The sequence below is a fragment of the Saccopteryx leptura genome, chromosome 1 (genome assembly GCF_036850995.1).
Source record: "Saccopteryx leptura isolate mSacLep1 chromosome 1, mSacLep1_pri_phased_curated, whole genome shotgun sequence".
NCBI lineage: Eukaryota > Metazoa > Chordata > Mammalia > Chiroptera > Emballonuridae > Saccopteryx > Saccopteryx leptura.
Window position 1 is genome coordinate 360572375 of NC_089503.1, and position 22908 is coordinate 360595282.

Here is a 22908-nt window from a genome sequence, read left to right on the forward strand (position 1 = left end):
TACATGATTCACATTATAACCCCACAAGGTATTTTTATTGTGCAGATAGGGAAACTGGAGCTCAGAAAATTTAAGTAACTAACCAAAAGTAATATAGCTTGGAGTGGTAGGTAAACCTGGAATGCCGAACTCTCTGACTTCAGCCTTTCTTTAAGACATTACATAGTATTCTACCCGCCTTGCAGGAATTCCGTGTACAGGACAGACCATAAGGCTCTGGGAAGTACTGTGGTAACAGAAGTAAACCCAGGAGAGCTCTTCTTCCTCACAGAATAAGCCTCCCGTAGTCATGGTGCATGGACACTCCATCATGGTATCAGAAAAAATATTCTCTTTTTTTTTACCTTCATCTTACAATTTCCACTTTTTATGTTCTCTGATGTCCGTATTATATTTTTAAATTAATATAATTTTAAGTAAATAATGTATATGGACCGTGATCAAAAATGTTTAACAACCACTGGTTTAGACAATTCTCTTTCAAACATGGCCTGAGATTTTTATTAATTCCACTGATTTCACAGAACTAATTGAAAGAAGTCAATTTGAATTTATACTTGAAATGCATGAGATATATAATATATAAAATTTACTATATAATTCCTAGTGGTTGATATAGTTAGAGGCAAAAATGGAGTAGAACATTCAAAAACTTCTATTCTTTTTTTTTTTTTTTTTTTTCAGTTGGTTGGAATTATGGGTTTTTTTTGGGGGTTTCTTTGGTTTTTTTTTTATATATAATTTTATTTTTTTAATGGGGTGACATCAATAAATCAGGATACATATATTCAAAGATAACAAGTCCAGGTTATCTTGTCGTTCAATTATGTTGCATACCCACCACCCAAAGTCAGATTGTCCTCTGTCACCTTCTATCTTGTTTTCTTTGTGCCCCTCCCCACCCCCTATCCCTCTCCCATTCCCACCTCCCCCCCCGTAACCACCACACTCTTATCAATGTCTCTTAGTTTCACTATTATGTCCCACCTACGTATGGAATAATACAGTTCCTGTTTTTTTCTGATTTACTTATTTCGCTTCGTATCATGTTATCAAGATCCCACCATTTTGCTGTAAATGTTCTGATGTCATCATTTCTTATGGCTGAGTAGTATTCCATAGTGTATATGTGCCACATCTTCTTTATCCAGTCATCTATTGATGGGCTTTTTGGTTGTTTCCATGTCCTGGCCACTGTGAACAATGCTGCAATAAACATGGGGCTGCATGTGTCTTTACGTATCAATGTTTCTGAGTTTTTGGGATATATACCCAGTAGAGGGATTGCTGGGTCATAAGGTAGTTCTATTTTCAGTTTTTTGAGGAACCACCATACTTTCTTCCATAATGGTTGTACTACTTTACATTCCCACCAACAGTGTATGAGGGTTCCTTTTTCTCCACAGCCTCTCCAACATTTGCTGTTACCTGACTTGCTAATAACAGCTAATCGAACAGGTGTGAGGTGGTATCTCATTGCCGTTTTGATTTGCATTTCTCTAATAGCTAAAGAAGATGAGCATCTTTTCATATATCTGTTGGCCATTTGTATTTCTTCCTGGGAGAAGTGTCTATTCATATCCTCTTCCCATTTTTTTATTGGATTGTTTGTTTGTTTGTTGTTGAGTTTTATGAGTTCTTTGTATATTTTGGATATTAGGCCCTTATCTGAGCTGTCGTTTGAAAAAATCATTTCCCATTTAGTTGGCTTTCTGTTTATTTTGTTATCAGTTTCTCTTGCTGAGCAAAAACTTCTTAGTCTGATGTAGTCCCATTCATTAATTTTTGCCTTCACTTCTCTTGCCATTGGAGTCAAATTCATAAAATGCTCTTTAAAACCCAGGTCCCTGAGTTGAGTACCTATGTCTTCTTCTATGTACTTAATTGTTTCAGGTCTTATGTTTAGATCTTTGATCCATTTTGAGTTAATTTTTGTACAGGGGGAGAGACTGTAGTCCAGTTTCATTCTTTTGCATGTGGCTTTCCAGTTTTCCCAGCACCATTTATTGAAGAGGCTTTCTTTTCTCCATTGTGTGTTGTTGGCCCCTTTATCAAAAATTATTTGACTATATATATGTGGTTTTATTTCTGGACTTTCTATTCTGTTCCATTGGTCTGAGTGTCTATTTTTCTGCCAATACCATGCTGTTTTGATTGTCGTGGCCCTATAATAGAGTTTGAAGTCAGGTATTGAAATGCCCCCAGCTTCATTCTTTTTCTTTAGGATTGCTTTGGCTATTTGGGGTTTTTTATAGTTCCATATAAATCTGATGATTTTTTGCTCTATTTCTTTAAAAAATGTCATTGGAAGTTTGATGGGAATTGCATTAAATTTGTATATTGCTTTGGGTAATATAGCCATCTTGATTATATTTATTCTTCCTAGCCAAGAACAAGGTATATTCTTCCATCTCATTATATCTTTTTCGATTTCCCTTAACAATGGTTTATAGTTTTCATTATATAAGTCCTTTACATTCTTTGTTATGTTTATTCCTAAGTATTTTATTTTTTTTGTTGCAATCGTGAAGGGGATTATTCTTTTGAGTTCCTTCTCAGTTGTTTCATTGTTGGCATATAGAAAGGCTATTGACTTCTGTATGTTAATTTTGTATCCTGCGACCTTACTGTATTGGCTTATTGTTTCTAGTAGTCTTTTTGTGGATTCTTTGGGGTTTTCGATGTATAGTATCATATCATCTGCAAAAAGTGATACCTTTACTTCTTCTTTTCCGATATGGATGCCTTTTATTTCTTTGTCTTGTCTGATTGCTCTGGCTAGAACCTCTAGTACCACATTAAATAAGAGTGGAGAGAGTGGACAACCCTGTCTTGTTCCTGATTTAAGGGGGAAAGCCTTCAGTTTAGTGCCATTTAATATGATGTTAGCTGATGGTTTATCATATATGGCCTTTATCATGTTGAGATATTTTCCTTCTATACCCATTTTGTTGAGAGTCTTAAACATAAAATTGTGTTGTATTTTATCGAAAGCCTTTTCTGCGTCTATTGATAAGATCATGTGGTTTTTGTTCTTTGTTTTGTTGATATGGTGTATTACGTTAACCGTTTTACGTATGTTGAACCATCCTTGAGATTCTGGGATGAATCCCACTTGATCATGATGTATTATTTTTTTAATATGTTGTTGTATTCGATTTGCTAGTATTTTGTTTAGTATTTTAGCATCTGTATTCATTAGAGATATTGGTCTGTAGTTTTCTTTCTTTGTGCCATCCTTGCCTGGTTTTGGTATGAGGGTTATGTTGGCTTCGTAAAATGTGTTTGGAAGTATTGCTTCTTCTTCAATTTTTTGGAAGACTTTGAGTAGAATAGGAACCAAGTCTTCTTTGAATGTTTGATAAAATTCGCTGGTATAGCCGTCAGGGCCTGGACTTTTATTTTTGGGGAGGTTTTTAATGGTTTTTTCTATTTCTTCTCTACTGATAGGTCTGTTTAGGCTTTCTGCTTTTTCTTGACTCAGTCTAGGAAGGTTGTATTTTTCTAGGAATTTATCCATTTCTTCTAGGTTGTTGAATTTAGTAGCATAAAGTTTTTCATAGTATTCTACAATAATTCTTTGTATATCTACGGTGTCCGTGGTGATTTCTCCTCTTTCATTTTGGATTTTGTTTATATGAGTTCTTTCTCTTTTTTCCTTGGTAAGTCTTGCCAAGGGTTTGTCAATTTTGTTGATCTTTTCAAAGAACCAGCTCCTTGTTCTATTAATTTTTTCTATAGTTTTTCTGTTCTCTAATTCATTTATTTCTGCTCTGATTTTTATTATCTCCTTTCTTCGGCTGGTTTTGGGTTGTCTTTGTTCTTCTTTTTCTAGTTCCTTAAGGTGGGAAGTTAAGTGGTTCACTTGGGCTCTCTCTTGTTTGTTCATATATGCCTGAAGTGATATGAACTTCCCTCTTATCACTGCTTTTGCTGCATCCCATAGATTCTGATATGTCGTATTGTCATTTTCATTAGTCTGTATATATCTTTTGATCTCTGCACTTATTTCTTCTTTGACCCATTCATTTTTTAAAAGTATGTTGTTTAGTTTCCACATTTTTTTAGGATTTTTTTCCTCTTTTTTGCAGTTGAATTCTAGTTTCAAGGCTTTATGATCAGAAAATATGCTTGGTACAACTTCAATTTTTCTGAATTTGCTGATGTTGTTTTTGTGGCCCAACATATGGTCAATTCTTGAGAATGATCCATGTACACTGGAGAAAAATGTATACTCAGTCACTTTGGGATGAAATGTCCTGTAGATGTCTATCATATCCAGGTGCTCTAGTGTTTTGTTTAAGGCCACTATGTCTTTGTTGATTCTCTGTTTGGATGACCGATCTAGAGCCGTCAGCGGTGTATTGAGGTCTCCAAGTATGATTGTATTTTTGTCAGTTTTTGTTTTAAGATCAATAAGTAGCTGTCTTATATATTTTGGTGCTCCTTGGTTTGGTGCATATATATTAAGACTTGTTATGTCTTCTTGATTCAGTGTCCCCTTAGCCATTATGAAATGGCCATTTTTGTCTCTGAGTACTTTTCCTGTCTTGTAGTCAGCATTATCCGATATGAGTATTGCTACACCTGCTTTTTTTTGGATGTTATTTGCTTGGAGTATTGTTTTCCAGCCTTTCACTTTGAATTTGTTTTTATCTTTGTTACTTAGATGAGTTTCCTGTAGGCAGCATACAGTTGGATTTTCTTTTTTAATCCATTCTGCTACTCTGTGCCTTTTTATTGGTGAGTTTAATCCGTTTACATTTAGTGTAATTATTGATACTTGTGAGTTCCCTATTGCCATTTTATATCTTGCTTTCTGTTAGTTTTGTGTCTTGTTTGATCCTTCTCTTTTGTTTTTCTATCTTTTGTTTTTATTTGGTTGTATTCCATACATCTTTCCACTGTTGCTATCTTTTTTATCTCATGTGCTTCTGTGGTGGTTTTTTCAATGGTGGTTACCTTTGAATAATGAAAAGGGTCCCTACCCTGTTCATTGTAGCGAACTATTTTGTGAGTACTTTTGCACTCCATCGTCCTTTGCTACTGTTAATCTCCATCTTCTCCCCCTCTTTCTTTTTGTTGTTGTCACAGTTTAAATTTGGTTTTATTGTGTTCTTCTTGGAGCTTTTACTTGTGGCTCTGTTTTTTTTTTGTTCTTTGTATCTGATTGGAGAACCCCCTTTAGTAATTCCTGGAGTGGGGGTTTTCTGATGATAAATTCCCTCATCTTTTCTGTCAAAAACTTCTATTCTTAATCTTAAAGTTATTTTAAAACCACCCACTCACCCCGGTTCAATTAAATTTATTTAAGTTTGTATTCTCTAAATTCATGCTAACTTAACTATGGAAAAGAGTGCAGGAATACCATTGGTGAGGAGAACAGTGACTATAATCTCAGCTAACACCAACAGCAATCTCATTATAGAAAATGAAGGATTGGCCTGGCCAGCTGGCTCAGTGGATATAGTGTTGTCCTGGCATATGGATGTCACAGGTTTGATTCCGGTCAGGGCACACAGAAAAAGCTACCTTCTGCTTCTCTCCCCATCCCTCTCCCCCTTTCTCTCTCTTCCCCTCCCACAGCCAGTGGCTCAACTGGTCCAAGTGTCAGCCTCAGGCACTGAGAATAGCTCAGTTGATTCAAGCATCTTCCCTGGATGGGGCTGCCTGGTAGATCCAGGTGGGGATGCATGCAGAAGTCTGTCCTATCTTACAAGAAAGAAAGAAAGAAGAAAGAAGGAAGGAAGGAAGGAAGGAAGGAAGGAAGGAAGGAAGGAAGGAAGGAAGGAAGGAAGGAAGAAGGGAGGGAGGGAGGAAGGGAGGGAGGGAGGGACGGAGGGAGGGAGGGAGGGAGGGAGAAAGAGAGAGAGAGAAAGGAAGGAAGGAGGAAGGAAGGAAGGAAGGAAGGAAGGAAGGAAGGAAGGAAGGAAGGAAGGAAGGAAAAGAGAGAGAGAGAGAAAGAAAGAAAGAAAGAAAGAAAGAAAGAAAGAAAGAAAGAAAGAAAGAAAGAAAGAAAAAAAGAAAGAAAGAAAGAAAAGAAAAGAAAAGAAAAGAAAGAGAGAGAGAGAGAAAGAGAAAGAGAGAAGAGAGAAAGAGAGAGAAACTGAAGGATTAAAGGTGCAGATATCTTAAGGTCATTGTATGGAACTGTGTCCATTTCTGGTAGGCATTCCCAAACACCAAGAACCATTTTAGTTAGGCCTGAACTGAGCATCATAAGTTTAAATGGGAGCTATTTCTACTCTTTTCTCTGCATTTTAATTTAATAAAAATAAAAATGCTTACATTATATTGTATATTTATCACTGATGATTTTTTGTTTATTTTGATTATTCTTAATGTATCAAATGACTTCATCCTTGCTTTCTTCTTTGTCCTTTTACCAAATAATGACCCTTCAATATTTTAAGCGTCCTGAAAAGTACTCAAATGTGATAATAAATCAAATAATCATTTAATATAAATTTCCACTGATAAAATTGGGTAAATGCAAGTTATGGGTCGTATATTTGATCTGAACAAAAGAACCTGAAAGGACTGACCCTTTTAGAGGTATCATTCTGTCAACTCAGACAAATAAACAGTTTCTGAGAGGAAAACATTAATTCAGCCAGGAGTATTTTTAGAAAGGGTACCAATTACTGCAGAGTTGATTAGTCAAAGTCTTTAAACTGGTAACTCCACTAGATTCATGGTCTGGGTCTCTGATTAAATGACTTCATCAATGAGGTCTGGAATTCCTATCATTACACATTTATGAGACAAAGATTAAATTGGGGATTAATGAGAAAGAAATAGAAGGTATGAGAGACAAAATATTTCTGAAAACTTATAGTTTGTAACCAAATCCTGACTTCATATGCACGTACATTGCATTAAGATTATCCAATGTATCTAATATCTGCATGCTCTTCACAATATTGAGTGGTTAGTTTGCCTTCTCCCTATCCTTGAGAGATAAAGGATAGTCCCAAAGCTGAGCATAAACAGCCTTAGATGATAAAAAAGTCATGATCCCATTTTGGCTGGAATGATGATTACTATAAACCCTGAATTGGAATATGAACTGCAAAAGGGAGTTATAAACACCTAATATCAGACATATGGCCCATATCTCAAAACATATGAATTACTCATACAGTGATTCTGAAGGGCTATTTGAGCCCTTATTTTCCTAAGTAGAGAATGTTGTGGTGATTACTAAAAATTGGGCTCTATTTATTACTGAAATTTTAAAATTTGAAGAGCAGACAAGAATAACTTACTAAAGCTCACTTATTAATACATTTTAAAATAAGGGGTTGTTGTTGTTTTTCTTAGGCACCAAACAGACAAATACAAGCACATTTTTAATTCCCTTGTTCTAAAGATAGTACATTGGTCTGGAGTAAGGGATTTGCTGGAAGTAAATTAAATTCTTTCTTGCCTCTGCTGTTGATCAGTCACTTTAGAGCAAAGCTGGTGTGTTAGAAGCTTGTAAAGTTAATAACACTCTTTAAGAGTCAGCATTTTCCTGCCCATTTTGATTTGCATCCATGGCTTAACACCTGGCAGGGAACATCCAATCTTTTCCAGAGGGCAAATCTAAATACTGCACCTAATGATTCAGACTCATAAATGACATTTTGTAAGTCTCTCTGCCATTCAAAAGGGGCCAAGGGTATTTTCAAATCTCATCTTTTTTGTTCCTATGTATTAAATCAACTTGAAATTGTTAAAGTGAGACTCTTTCTGCCCCAAGTCTTTAAGCTCTAGAGAAAGAAAAGCTGTCATAAGGGTGAGTGGCTGATAATTCTGCTTGTTGAAGTGTATCGCTGTCAGTCTCCCGGGTAGATGCCTTACCATACACCCCGTTGACAGCTAACACCAAAGGGGGCTTTCCTGCTGGAATATCACCGCGGCTGTTCTGCCTGAAGCATCCCCTAAGTCCTTGTCAGGGTTGCTATCCTAACCACAGTGGAGTTGATTTTCTCTTAGTTAGCTGTATGTATCCATTGCATTTCAAGTTTGACTGCCCTTGTAAGCTTTAAAAATAAAAATATTGAAGAAATATATATCTCAGGCGTCTCTCGTTTATAGATTGTAAAACCCACTCCTTACCTCCATGATACCTCTGCTTTCCGTGACTTGTTGTCATAAACAAACGCTTTTGAGAAAAGTACATCTTTAGGGCCCTGGATTTTCATCTAGTGAATTTTACTCTAAATCAGTGTAGCAAAAGGAAAATGAAAAACCTCGACAGCCATTTCTTCTACATGTTATTATAATTATTAGGAAATTATGCAATTTTCATCCTGCAAATTGAAGGTCTTAAGGTGCCTCTCTGCCAAAATCTAAAAGCCTCTTTGGTTCTTCAACACTTGCCCTGTTGGAATAGGAGACGACCGACCAGGACACCTGTGCGCAACACAAAAGGCTGCAAATTCACAGGTGTACTAAGTGAAGCCTAATTATCATTTGATTTAAAAAGAAAAACTTCCCTTGACAAAAGTCTATTTCCAGAAAAGCAACTTTTTTTTTTTTTTTTGGAAGAACAAACTTAGAAAGTATTATGTCCCAAATGTACTACTTGGTAAAATTGAAAAGTGTTGCTCCAAGCATTTTTAGTAGGAGCAAAAGGACAAACCTCTCTTTTTCATCCTCAATTCTCTAGAGTTCTTCTTCTTAGTTGACTCTATTCCTTCAACATCTGCGTGGAGTTAACTAATGAACTCGACCGTTTAAGCAAACTCGAATAGATACTGTTTTATTAACTCACAAATCCTCACGTCACTTTATAGCTGATGCAGTTGAAGCTGGCAGTGTGAAAGTGTTAGTGTTGTGTCGGGGCGGGGGGGTCCTGCACTTGGAGAGCAGAGCCAAGTCCAGGTCCCAGATGGGAAACAGCCAATTGTGTGACCTCGAGCAATTCACTTCGCGTCCTTACACTCCGCTTCTATTATGAGCCGAAAAGTTGGGATATATGGTCCTCCTCCTCTTTAATCTTTTAAAATAAATATGTTGCTACTACTGATTCCAATGCACCTTTATTTTGTCTCTTTTATTACAAGTAATTACGGTTTATTATGAAATGGCTAATAAGAATTAGCAGGTATTGAGTCCTTGCAATCTAAACATTGTTCTAAGTGCTTTATATAGCAAATTTTATTTATCCCCAAAAGCACACAAACAGCAGCTGTTATTATTATCCCCATTGTATAGATGAGAACATCAGAAATTTGTAAAGGTAAATAATTAGCATGAGAAATGGCTAGTTCGTGGCAGAACTATACTCAGAATTATTAAAACCTGACTATAGGTCCTGTGCTCTTAACTTTTGTTACCCTGAATCCCATGAATATGTCTCAAATACACAGATTCAGATATACTGCATTTCAAGCAAGATCCAATCATGAAAGTGATTACTGATATTTTAATAGAAACAGAAATGATAACTGTCTTCTTAAGAATAATAGTTCATGTAAAATTATTAATTATTGATCAAATCTCATCTTCTGAATAAAATGTTATCTAAAGAAACCTAACCACTTGGGGAGATATGTTAATTATCCATCATGATTTGTCCCATTGGCACAGAAGTTTATTAGATTTATTGGGAACAAGGCAGGGATGCCCCCTTTCACCACTCTTATTCAACATAGTCCTGGAAGTCCTAGCCACAGCAATCAGACAAGAAGAAGAAATAAAAGGCATCCAAATTGGAAAAGAAGTAAAACTGTCATTATTTGCTGATGACATGATACTGTACATAGAAAATCCTAGTCTCAGTCAAAAAACTACTAGACCTGATAAATGAATTCAGCAAGGTGGCAGGATATAAAATTAATATTCAGAAACCAGTGGCATTTTTACTCACCAACAATAAGCTGTCAGAAAGATAAATTAAGGAAATAATCCCCTTCACTATTGCAACAAAACAATAAACAAATAAAGTACATAGAAATAAATTTAACCAAAAAGGTAAAAGATTTGTACTTGGAAAATTATAAGACATTGAAAAAAGAAATTGAGGAAAATATAAACAAGTGAAAGCATATATCGTGTTCGTGGGTAGAAAGAATTAACATCACTGAAATGTCTGTACTACCCAAAGAATCTATAGATTCAATGCAATTCCTATTAAAATACCAATGGCATACTTCACAGATCTAGAACAAATATTCCAAAAATTTATATGGAACCAAAAAAGAACCCAAATAGCCTCACCAATTTTGAAAATGAAGAACAAAGTGGGAGGTATCACACTTCCTGATATCAAGTTATACAACAAGGCCATTGTACTCAAAACAGCTGGGTACTGGCATAAAAACAGGCATACAGATCAATGGAACAGAACAGAGAACCCAGAAATAAACCCATGCCTTTACGGTCAATTGATATTTGACAAAAGAGGCAAGAGTATACAATAAAGACAGTTTCTTTAAAAAATGGTGTTGGGAAAATTGGACAGGCACATGCAAAAAACTGAAATTAGACCACCAACTTATCCCATTCACAAAAACAAACTCAAAATGGATAAAATACTACAATGTAAGTCATGAAACCATAAAAATCTTGGAAGAAAACAAAAGCAGTAAACACTTCTATATCTTTCGTAGCAATATATTTGCCAATATAGCAAATAGGACTATATCAAACTAAAAAGCTTTTGCACAGCAAAAGACACCATTAACAAAATAAAAAGACAACCCACACTATGGGAGAACATATTCGCCGATACATCTGATAAGGGGTTAATAACCAAATTTATAAAAAACTTCTTAAACTCAACACCAGTAAGGTAAACAATCCAATTAAAAATGGACAAAGGAACTAAACAGATACTTCTCCAAGGAGAACATACAGATGGCAAACAGGCATATGAAAAATCATTCAATGTCACTAATCATCAGAGAAACAAAAATTAAAACCACAATGAGATACCACCTCACACCTGTCAGAATGGCTCTCACTAACAAATCAACAAACAGTAAGTGCTGGAGAAGATATGAAGAAAAGGGAACCCTCCTGCACTGCTGGTGGGAATGCAGACTGGTGCAGCTACCATGGAAAACAGTATGGCATATCCTCAAAAAATTAAAAATGGATTGCCTATGACCCAGCTATTCCACTTTTAGGAATATATCCTGAGAATCCCAAAACACTGATTTAAAAGAAGATATGCACCCCCATGTTTACTGCAGAATTATTTACACTAGCCAAGATCTAGAAACAGCCAAAGTGTCCAACAGTGGATGAGTGGATAAAAAAGCTATGGTACATATACACAATGGAAAACTATGCATCCATGAAAAAGAAGGAAATTTTACCTTTTGTGATGACACAAATGGACCTGGAGATTACTATGCTATGTGAAATAAGCCAGGCAGAGAAAGACAAATATTATATTATCTTACTTATATGTAGAATCTAATGAAAACAGTGAACTGAGGAACAGAACAGAGGCAGAGGTGGGGTCATGGGGAGCAGAGTGACAGCTGTCAGAGGGAAGGGGGATGAGAGGACCAGATCAGAGAAGGTGAAGGGACTAGCAAGTTATATATACACATAACACATACAATAGATACAGATAACAGGACAGCAAGTCCCAGAAGGAAGGGGAGGTGGGAGGTAGGGGGAGAGGAGACAAAGGTGGTGTGATGGGGGCACATTATTGGGTATTGATAGTGTTATATTGAGTAGGACACTTGAATCCACGATAATACAATAAATATAAAATTTTAATAAAAATAGAATAAAATTTTTAAAATAAATTTATTAGATTTGACATCACTATGCTTTATTTTCATAGTATTAGATATTACTGGAAAAATTATGAGATAATAAATATGGTTTAATTTATCATTTTAATTATAAGTAAACTAATCCTATAATTTAGTCATTTAACACATACTAATTAAGAATGTATTATGCCCCAGACCTTCCCAGATAATTAGTAAAACATGGTAAATAAAACATACATCTCTTCTTTCCTCAGTAAGGCTTAACATCTACAAAGGAGGCAGGTGAATATTAAATAAATTTTTTAAGTTCCAAATTGTGACTGATGCTATGGAGAAAATAAGCATGGCATTATGAGAAACAACAGAGTAGGACTTATTGGCAGGTAGTCAGGGAGAGGCTTTCTAAGAAGGCCAATGAAATTAGAGTATAAAATTACTTTAGAGGCCCTGGCCACATGGCTCAGTGGTAGAGTGCTGGCCTGGCATGTGGATGTTCCAGATTTGATTCTCATTCAGAGCACACAGGAGAAGCACCCATCTGCTTCTCCCTCCCCCTCCCCCTCCTCATTCTCTCTCTTGTTCCCTTACCCTCCTGAGGCCATGGCTCTATTGGTTCAAAGAAAGGTATCAGCCTGGGTGCTGAAGATGACTCCTGGAGCCTCCACCTCAGGCACTAAAAATAGCTCATTTGGCAGCAAGGCCCCAGGAGGAGGATGTCAGCTGAATCCCAGTCAGGGTGCATGCAGGAGTCTGTCTGTCTATCTCCCCTCCTCTCACTTGGAAAAGAAAAAAAAAATGACTTTAGAGAAATAAGCTGAGGCCAAATCATTCAGGGTTTTGTAGGTCATGGTAATGAGTTTGTATTTTCTTCAGTGTCCAATGACAAGCCATGGTTTAAAAAGGGGAGTGATTTGGGCTTATAATATATTACTCAGGTTTCTATGATATACTGAAGAGGGAGTAATAGGAAACTAATAAAGTGTTACATGTAAAAGACCACTTCTGAGCAGAGTGGGAAAATATTGGCCAGTTTCAAGTTTTATTTGGAAGTAGATTCTATAAGATTTACTGATAGACTGTGTTGGGGATGAGAAAAAAGAGGAAACAAAGGTGGAATCCAGATTTTTAAATGGAACAACTTATATAATGAATGCTTTGCTGAAAAGTGGAGGATGAGCTAGGGGTGAAGACGGGAATGAAGTTCTGCTCCGGATGCCTGTAGACCAGTGGTAGTCAACCTGGTCCCTACCGCCCACTAGTGGGCGCTCCAGCTTTCATGGTGGACGGTAGCGGAGCAACCAAAGTATAAATAAAAAGATAGATTCAACTACAGTAAGTTGTTTTATAAAGATTTATTCTGCCAAACAGCGAAAATCCGACATAAAGTATTTGGTAAGTAATTATTATTATATGCTTTAACTTGTTGTAACTCTGCTTTGTAAATTTTATAAAGTAAAGTTACTTCCATTACTTTATAATTTGCCATTACTGTGGAACCGGTGGGTGGTTAGAAAATTTTACTACTAACAGAGATACAAAAGTGGGCGGTAGATATAAAAAGGTTGACTAACCCTACTGTAGATGGTGTAAGTGGAGAGGTCAAAGAGGCAGTTAGACTTTCATTTTCCCTTAAAATGAGAGGTTTGGCCTAAAGATACAAAGTTGAAAGTTTGCAGCATATAGTTTTTGAACACATGAGAATATATAAAATCATTTATGAAGAGACTGTAGAGCTACGTTCTGGGCATTACAACACTAAGAATTCAGAAAGAGAAGAAAGAAGAACAAAACAATGGAGACTGGAAAGATGTGGTCAGAGAAAGAACAGAAAAACCTGGAGAGCAGGGTGCCACCCAATCCAAGAGAGTTTCTTTTCCCGTGGGAAAGGCTCCATCTGTCGTAGCTCACCTGAGAGACAGCATGTTTTCCATTTCAGCCCTCTAGCCTTCTTGTCTCATGTAAGCAGGAAACAAAGAAACAAACAACAACAAAAACAACAAAATAAAAACCCTAAGAATCATTTGTGAAAGTCATAGCTCAGGAACGTAACCTCCTCCTTAAAGACTGCGATTTAATCTTCAGGTTCTAGAAGACACTTCCACTCCACACCTTCCCACCACACATACAGGGCTCCAGCATAATAACAGGAATTCGAGCTGAGCTGCAAAATGCACACTCTCTGGGCACAAGTACTTAAGGAAACTCAGTCAACGGAGAAGACAAAAACAGACACTACAGAAATTTGAAGCTTCTGCACCCAGAGCTTCAGCACACACTTAAGAAAGTCCAGCTCCTAGCCAGATTAATGTTAAACTTCACAATAGAAGCCTTTGACCTTACTTCTTGTTATAGACGCATCATGCCCAGTTTTCAACAAAAAATTAAAAGGCATGCTAAAGAACAGAAAAAGAAGAATAAAGAGGAGGAGGGGAAAAAAAACAGAATCCAATACAGATATGACACAATTATTTGGATTATCAGACAGAAAAGTTGAACCATTCCATGTCAATAAACATGAAAAATTATATAAACTGCATAAAATCTTAGTAAAACACCTTTAATTAAAACTGGCATAAGAAGAAATTACCAGCATAAATAATCAAATAATCCTATAATTAAATTCCCAATTAAATATCTTCCCACTAAAAAAACTCAAAACTCATGTTCCTTCCCTGATAAACTCTTTTGATTATTTAAGGAAGAAAAGCACCAGTCTTAGATAAACTCTTCAAGTGAATAAACAAGAGGGAAAACTTCCAACCTCTCCCATGAGGTGAGCACAATCTTGACATTGAGGTTGATAAGAAAAATAAATGACAGGCCAGTTATGGTTATTGATGCTAAATCCTAAATAAAATAATCCAGCAACTCATACATTGGAAAATGCTTACACAGAATAAGTTCACTTTGTGAATTGTACACATTAGATTTGTTAACTTTTCCATGTTATCCTTCAATGGAAAGTGAAATGCAAGAAAAATTAATTATCTACATTCTCAAAACTTAATTTCATCCCTTGACCTAATCAGAAGGTTCAAGTGTCTTTTGGTTAGATTGCAGTTACAATTTTTATGTATTTTCTTCATTTCCTGCTTCTTGTTCACAACACAGTCTGGACACGTATTTTCCACCTCATCTCACAGAATGCTAACTGAAAGAGACATCAACAGAAATAACCTGCCTCATTTTAGATGAATGACTGAAATTTTGTTTTTGTAGCAAAGAAAAATATCAGTAACAAAATTCTCCACTCAGAAGAGAAAATCCCCATCAATTTACAAATTGATTTTAATTTAACCAGGATGTTTAAGATTAGTCTATGTACAGACAAGTAGAAAAACAAAGACAGCATGTTCAAATGCGGTATTCCTTTTTATAAAAATACTTTATTTTGTTGTTGTTGTTCAAATTATTGTCAGTATATTTGTTGACAGATATTGATTAAATGCCACATGTGAATTAATGGACTGCCATAGCATGGGGAATGCAAAACAAATATCGTCCTTACCCTCAAATGTATTTTCAAAAGGTGGAGATGGGGTGAAGAGAGGAAAAAATTCTTCTCATTAAAAAAAAAAAAAAAGATTAGAGAATGGTACAAGGCCGAACCATAGCAAAGGACTGAGTCTTATTCATCTTTTTGTCACTCAGAGTTATTAGGTGTTGTGGTTTTTCACATACTGTGTTAGTAGACTACTGTAATAAATATGCTGAATGAATTACATTAAACTTGTGTACTCTGGCTGACTGAGGGATATGCTATCATTCTCCAAGCAGCAGGGATACTAATAAATGCAGCTCTTCTGTTACTACTTTGAAAATCTTCACTCTATGATCATTGCTCCTTAGTTTCTTTTCCATACAGTAATTATAGATGGGATTTTTTTACATAGATAAATAGATGTCATATTTTCTTTCTGCTTTTTAGAACAGCGACTATTACCATTGTTTAGAATTAATTTCTGAAAGACCGTGTTTATTTCATTATTGTTCACTTTTTTCCTTCTTGTTCTTATGTTAAACAAGTATTTTGTATTTCATAAAAATTCTATGTTTCTAATCATGGCCCATGTTGTTGCTGAAAACATGTGAATCTACTGTTTCTTTTGTTCATTTCATGAGAGGTTTTATTTTCTTTTTGTAAAAGACAAGATGTTTACATCATAGGTTTCCCCAACAGCATGCAGAATTTCAATTTCCCCAGAAAGCCATTGGAGAAGGAAATGGTCTATCACTGGAATTTCTGGGTCAAGTGAGATGCTCCTGTTTCATTTTGAAAGATTTTACCAAACTACCCTTCAAATAATTTATGCTCTCATTAAAATATGAGAGAGTCTTTTCTCAAAATTTTTGAAATACATAGGATTAAAAAGACAAAGACCTCGCCATTGTTTTCATTTGCATTTCTTTACTTCTAAGTGTAGCTGAGCAATGTGTCTATTGGTCATTTGTATTTCCCAGTTAACCACCACAGTGGTACCTTCAGATAAGAATTTAATCCGTTCTGTAACCGAGCTCGTAAGTCAGTCAACTCCGTATATCAAACTGCCGATACTGGACCTGTGCGCCAACACGCCAACTAGCAGCAGCTTCCTGAATCACAACTGTTATCTCGGAATTTCACTGGGATCTTGAACAAAAACACAGACCAAGTCACAGCCCATATCTTTAAAAAAAAAAAAAAATCGTATGTTGGTCTGTTTGTATCTCAAGGTACCACTGCATTTATATTTCATGTCCATTTATTTTCACTGTGTGCTGAGCTGATGCTGTTAACAATAACTTGAAATCAACTATGATAGAAATATTTACAACATAAAAATCAACCAAAATTATAAATAAGGGATTCCCTGCCAAACCCCACCCACCTCCGGAGAGTTGTTTGTCAAACATGTGCTAGCATAGCACCACTTAGATTGTTTATTCTTGCCTTCTGTTTCTGAATGAGTTTTTTTATAATTAGAAAAATTGTATTTGGCTGTTATGTACATTACGATAAAAAAATTTTTTTCCTCTTCACTATTTGTCTTTTTTGAAATAACAGCTGAATTTCAATTAACAGGTGAATCCCAGTCAGGGCACATAAAATGTACACCTTTAACATACAATTCAGTGCAACCATCACCACCATCTAGTTTTAGAACATTTTCAGCACCCTACAAGGAAACCTGTACCCACTTGCTGTCACTCCCAATGCTCCCTTGCCCCAGCCTTGTAACCACTATTCTCCTGTCTGTTTCTATGGATTGGCCTATTCTGCACATTTCATGTAAATGGAATCACGTAGCATAGGGCACTTTGTGGCTGTTTTTGCTTTCCACAAAGTTAAATTGTTTTTAAGTTTATTCATGTGATAGCATGTATTAGTACTTCATACACTGTTGGTGGGATTCTAAAATGGTTCAGCCAATTTGAAAAACAGTTTGGCAGTTCTTCAAAATATTAAACAGAGTTACCAAATGACATAGCAACTCAACTCTTAGTATAAAACCAAGAGAAATAAAAATGCGTTCTACAAAAATCTGTATAGGAATATTCAGAACAACATTATTTATAATAGCAAAAAAAAAATAGATGGAAGCAACCCAAATGTACATCAACAGACAAATGGATAACTGTAATACAATATATCTAAAAAATAGAACTCATTTGTCTTTTGACTTTATTTTCCCACATTTTTGGCATAAAGAAGTTTGTTGGCCCTCGCCAATTGGCTCAGTGGTAGAGCATCAGCCTGATATATAGATGTTCTGGGTTCAATTCCCGGTCAGGGCACACAGGAGAAGTGACCATCTGCTTCTCCACCCCTCTCCTTCCCTTCTCTCTCTCTCTCTCTCTCTCTCTCTCTCTCTCTCTCTCTCTCTTTCTCCCTCCAACAGCCATGGCTCTATTGGTTGGAGCACATCACCCCAGGTGCTGAGCATGGTTCTGTGGAGCCTCCACCTAAGGTGATAAAAATAGCTCAGTTGCAAGCATAGCCCCAGATGGGGGTTGCTGGGTGAATCCCAGTCAGGGCACATGCGGAAGTTTGTCTCACTATCTCCTTCCTCTCACATGGAAAAAAAGAAAAAAAAATCTTTTTAAGTTTTAATTAACCAAATTTATTACTTTTTCTTTCTGTTTCCATTTATTTATAGATCTAGTTTATAAATATTATAAATATATTGACCCATCCTTTTTATTTCTAAATCTGTTATGGTTTCATTTTTTAGTTTAACTTTTTATTTAGCTGGGTATTATTTGGGGATATCAGTTAAGTTAAAGAATCCTCCTTTATTCTAATACTTCATTTGCCAGTAATATTTACTGACTAATCCTTCTTTTTCTAATTTAAAAAAACACTCATCATGAAAATCTTCCAGGTATATTGTGTCTTATTCTGAATTCTTAATCCATAGCTGCATGTATTTCAACTGAAATCACATTGGATTAATAAAATAATTCCATGAGAATTGACAAATTTAGTATATAAAAACTTCCTACTCAAGAACATCATATGTATTTCTCCTTACTAGAGTCTTAAGTTAAGTCACTTAATGATTTTAAAGTTTTCTTTATTTAGAACTTGTCTATTATATATTATACCTATGTTGTAAATGGAAGTGAGAAGAGATTTAGGGAAGATATCTTTATTTCCAACACCAGTCTGTCATGTGTGATGTGTGTGTTCTGAGGTTTGTAGGCAGATTGGTGAAAATAGAGTCTAAGGTTCTAGGGATAAGCTAGCAAGAAAAATTTAAGTATCCATTGTGATTTCTTCATTATGCATCAGGAAATAGCCTGGAGGTCAGCAATTGAGAACTTTGAGATAAGATTGTAATAAAGTAGATCCAGAAGAAAAATTAAATGTAAGAACTTAATGCTGGTATTAAGAAACTGGCCCTGGCCGATAGCTTGTTTAGTTAAAGCATCATCCTGAAGTATAGAGGTTGTTGGTTGGATCCTGGGTCAGGGCACATATAGGAGCAGATAAATGTTCCTCTCTTTCTGTCCCCCCTCCCTCTTCATCTCCCTTTCTCTCTAAATAAAATCAATAAATAAAAAATTGTTTTAAAAAATAAAATAAAGAAAAAAGAAACTAAGGGTGAGCAAAAACATGATATATATAAAAGTAACTTAGGGAAGGGAATTATTTAAGAAAGCTGAAAGAAATAAAACAAAAGATAAAAGATTAAAACATAGCAAGTAAGTACTCAGCTTAAGATATAAAATACTGAAATAACCTGACCTGTGGTGCAGTGGATAAAGCATCAACTTGGAACAACTTGATGTCACTGGTTCAAAACCCTGGGCTTGCTTGGTCAAGGCACATATGGGAGTTGATGCTTCCTGCTCCTCCTTTCTTCCCTCTCTCGCTCTACCTCTCTCTCTCTTCTCTCTAAAATAAATAAATAAATAATTTTTAATAGTTTTAAATACATATAAAAATACAAAAATAAATTTTAAAAAAGAGTTGAAACAAATAAAATATAAATTAAAAAAGTATGAAATGCCTTAAAAATTAAATTTCTCAAGAGCTTGATTAAATGAAACAGGTAAAATATGATTTGAAATGAGAATGTGACATGATCATAAGTAAAGAAAAAAATGGTTTTAAAAATAGAGAATAGACCCTGGCCAATTTGCTCAGTGGATAGAGTGTCAGCCTGGCCTATAAGCATCCTGGGTTCAATTTCTAGTCAAGGCACATAAGAGAAGCGGACATCTGCTTCTCTCCCTCTCTCTCCCCCTAGTCCCCCCTCCCCTCCCACAGCCAGTAGCTCAATTGATTCAAACGTTGGCCCAGGCACTGAGGATAGCTCAGTTGGTCCAAGTATATAAGCCTCAGGCACTAAAAATACCTTGGTTGATTTAAGCATCAGCCCTAGATGGAGTTGCTGAGTGGATCCTGGTTGGAGTGCATGCAGGAGTCTGTCTCACAATCTCCACTGTCTCACTTTAAAAAAAAAAGGAATAAAATATGTATGTCTCTTGACAACAACCTTTAAAACTTGGAGAAAATACATGTTTTTCTAGCAAAGTATAATTCTTCAAATTGGCCCAATGAGTAAAAAGTATTTCTAATTACTATATTAATATCTGGAAGATAATGAAGTATCTCCTATTTTAAAAGTCACCACAGTGATACATCCTTATAGATATTCTATTTTAGCTATTAAAAAAAGATTACTGCAGCCTTGCTTTATTCCAAACAATAAAAAAGGGGGATGCTTCTCAATTCATTTTATTAAGCCAGCATGACATAAATACAAGAAAAGAATAATATAGATCACCAATTTTTCAACCTTTTTTTATTTCATGATACACATAAACTAATTACTAAAATTCTGCAGCACAAAATAAAAGTATTATTTTTTTGCCAATCTGACAAAAAAAAAAGTAGGTATAATTTTCATTTATTCACACCTGATGGCTATTGTTGTATTGGCTGCTGTCATTTTTTAATTTGACAGTCTAAGGTAAAAGAGGTCAGTGCCCTGACTAAATAGTCAGGTGCTGCATGTTTTAAAAATTCTTGTAGCATACTGGTGTGTTTGTTGTGGCACACCAGTTGAAAATGCCACTATAGACCAATCTTAACTAAATGATTTTAAAAGGGAAAGAAGGCCGTGGCCGGTTGGCTCGGCGGTAGAGCGTCAGCCTGGCGTGCGGGGGACCCGGTTCGATTCCCGGCCAGGGCACATAGGAGAAGCGCCCATTTGCTTCTCCACCCCCTCCCCTCCTTCCTCTCTGTCTCTCTCTTCCCCTCCCGCAGCCAAGGCTCCATTGGAGCAAAGATGGCCCGGGCGCTGGAGATGGCTCCTTGGCCTCTGCCCCAGGCGCTAGAGTGGCTCTGGTCGCAACAGAGCGACGCCCCCTGGTGGGCAGAGCGTCACCCCTGGTGGGTGTGCTGGGTGGATCCCAGTCGGGCGCATGCGGGAGTCTGTCTGACTGTCTCTCCCCGTTTCCAGCTTCAGAAAAATACAAAAAATAAAATAAAAGGGAAAGTAAAGGCTAACTATTAACAAATACAATCTAATAATGTACCAAAACATTGTATATTATGACTAAGTTCAAAATATTTTAAGAATAAAAGGGTGATTCAATTCCATGAAATTTATCAATGTAATTTAAAAACAAAGAGAACTACTTTATGATATCAATAGATATTGAAATATCACTTCATAGATAACTATAAAGCATCAAATTGAGCAGACAAGCTTTATTATTTATAAGAAAATTATAAAAATAAAAATAAAAACTGAAAATGGAATAAAAATACTAAAAGTTAATAAAGCCTCGCTTAAAACCAAAAGCACATATTATTTCTAATGGGGAAACATTAAAATCTCTTCAATAAAAATTAGAACTTGTCAAGAATGCTTACTGTTAAAATTATTTACCATTATGTTGGGAAGTTCCAAGCTAATGCAATGAGAAAAAATAAATAAATGATAAATGTTATTAGAAAATAAGATAGAAATTTATTTCTTGTTGATAGCATTTAAATGAGAAAGTTTAATGCTGTGGTTAATTACAAGACAGAAAATAAAAATCAATATCTTTTCTTCATAATAGCACAGTCAAATGTAAACATAAAGAACTTTGCTACTTTCCTTTTAAATTTGCTCAAAGATGTTAGTTCCTCCTTTTTCCCTCAAATGAAAATTCAGACCTGGTCATTTGTGAATCACAAAATATTGGCTCCACTTAGTAATCAGGTCAACGATTTATGTATGATTGGTAAATCTTCTATCTGCTTTAAATCTCATGCCTTTTCCTTCTCCATTTGGGTCAAATCAGAAATGCAAAAGTTAGAAAAAAAGGGAAACTTGCACTCTTCCCTCTTTCACAAACTGTGGTTCCCGATGGCTCAGCATGGAGCTCAGAGAGAACAGAGATGGAAACTTCTTTCCTAACCTATGTATGTGGTCCAGTTGACTTAGCTTCATTGCTGTCCTGATCTGGCAGATGTTTCAAGCCAACCTTGTGTCCTGGGACACTTTCCTGGGTTCTTTGGAGATCTCGTGGCTGGCAGTCGCTCACCTGCAATTTTCTTTGCCCTGGGAACAGAGCACCCCTAACTTGCAATGTAGTGACACCTCCCGCTTCACTTTTTGAGGTGGTTTTTTCAGCATTTAAGAAAGACTTTCATGCCTCTGCCCACACGTCACCCACACCAGACCCAAGGGAAACATGCACACACCCTGTCCCTGAGGAAGCCTGAGAGTGCTGACCAATCCCAGTCAAAACCACGGTCATTTCCTTCCTCCCTCAGCGCAACCCACCAACCTCTCACCTTCTAAACTCTACAAGCGGGAGTCCATCTCTCGTGCCCCTCACTCAGACTTCAGGGACACACAGTAAGCACTCCACGTTGTGTTCCTAAAACCCCTCTCTCTTAGCTGAAAGTGAAAAAGTGAGGGAAAAGGTTTCTATGACTTTTTCATACCCTCAATCATGTAAGGAATTGTAGAGCAGACACCTACTGTAAATCCCGCTTACCTCACTGATGTGTCGTTTCTATTTTCTTCTTTATTTTTTTGAGAAAGACAGAGAGGGGGACTTATAAGGACAGACTTTTAGAAAAAGAGAGAGATGAGAAGCATCAGTTCTTTGTTGCAGCACCTTAGTTATTCATTGAGTGCTTTCTCATATGTGCCTTGACCAGGGGGCTACAGCAAAGCAAGTGACCCCTTGCTCAAGGCAGCGGTCTTGGGCTCAAGCCAGGGGCCATGTGGTCATGTCTATGATCCCATGCTCAAGCCAGCAACCCCGTGCTCAAGCTGGTGAGCCTGCACTCAAGCTGACAACCTCAGGGTTCCTAACCTGGGTCTTCCGCATCCAGTCTGACGCTCTATCCACTGCGCCACCATCTGATCAGGCTCTATTTTTCTTAGTGTTTCAACTAGAACTTCTATTTTATATCCTGTTAAACTAGCCAAACCCACTTAGAAATAGAAATAAAAAATTACCTCTACTAATAATTATAACCAAAAAATCACAAAATACTTAAAATAATTTTAATGAAAAAGGTCCAGGACTTCTATGTAGAAAATTATTAACTCTAATGACAATAAAATAATATATGCATGGCTAGAAGAAAAACATATTCCTGGATAAGAAAATATTATAAAATTTCCATTTTCTTAAATATATTATATAAATAATAAAATTCCAATAAAACTTTAAAGCTTTTTGA

The 22908-nt window shown here is 36.1% G+C and overlaps 1 protein-coding gene across 1 annotated transcript in view; it reads left to right on the plus strand.

Moving 5' to 3' along the window:
• EYS (eyes shut homolog) overlaps positions 1 to 22908 on the plus strand; it is a 1965296-nt gene that overhangs the window by 1861454 nt on the left and 80934 nt on the right. The gene's annotated exons all lie outside the window — the stretch shown is intronic.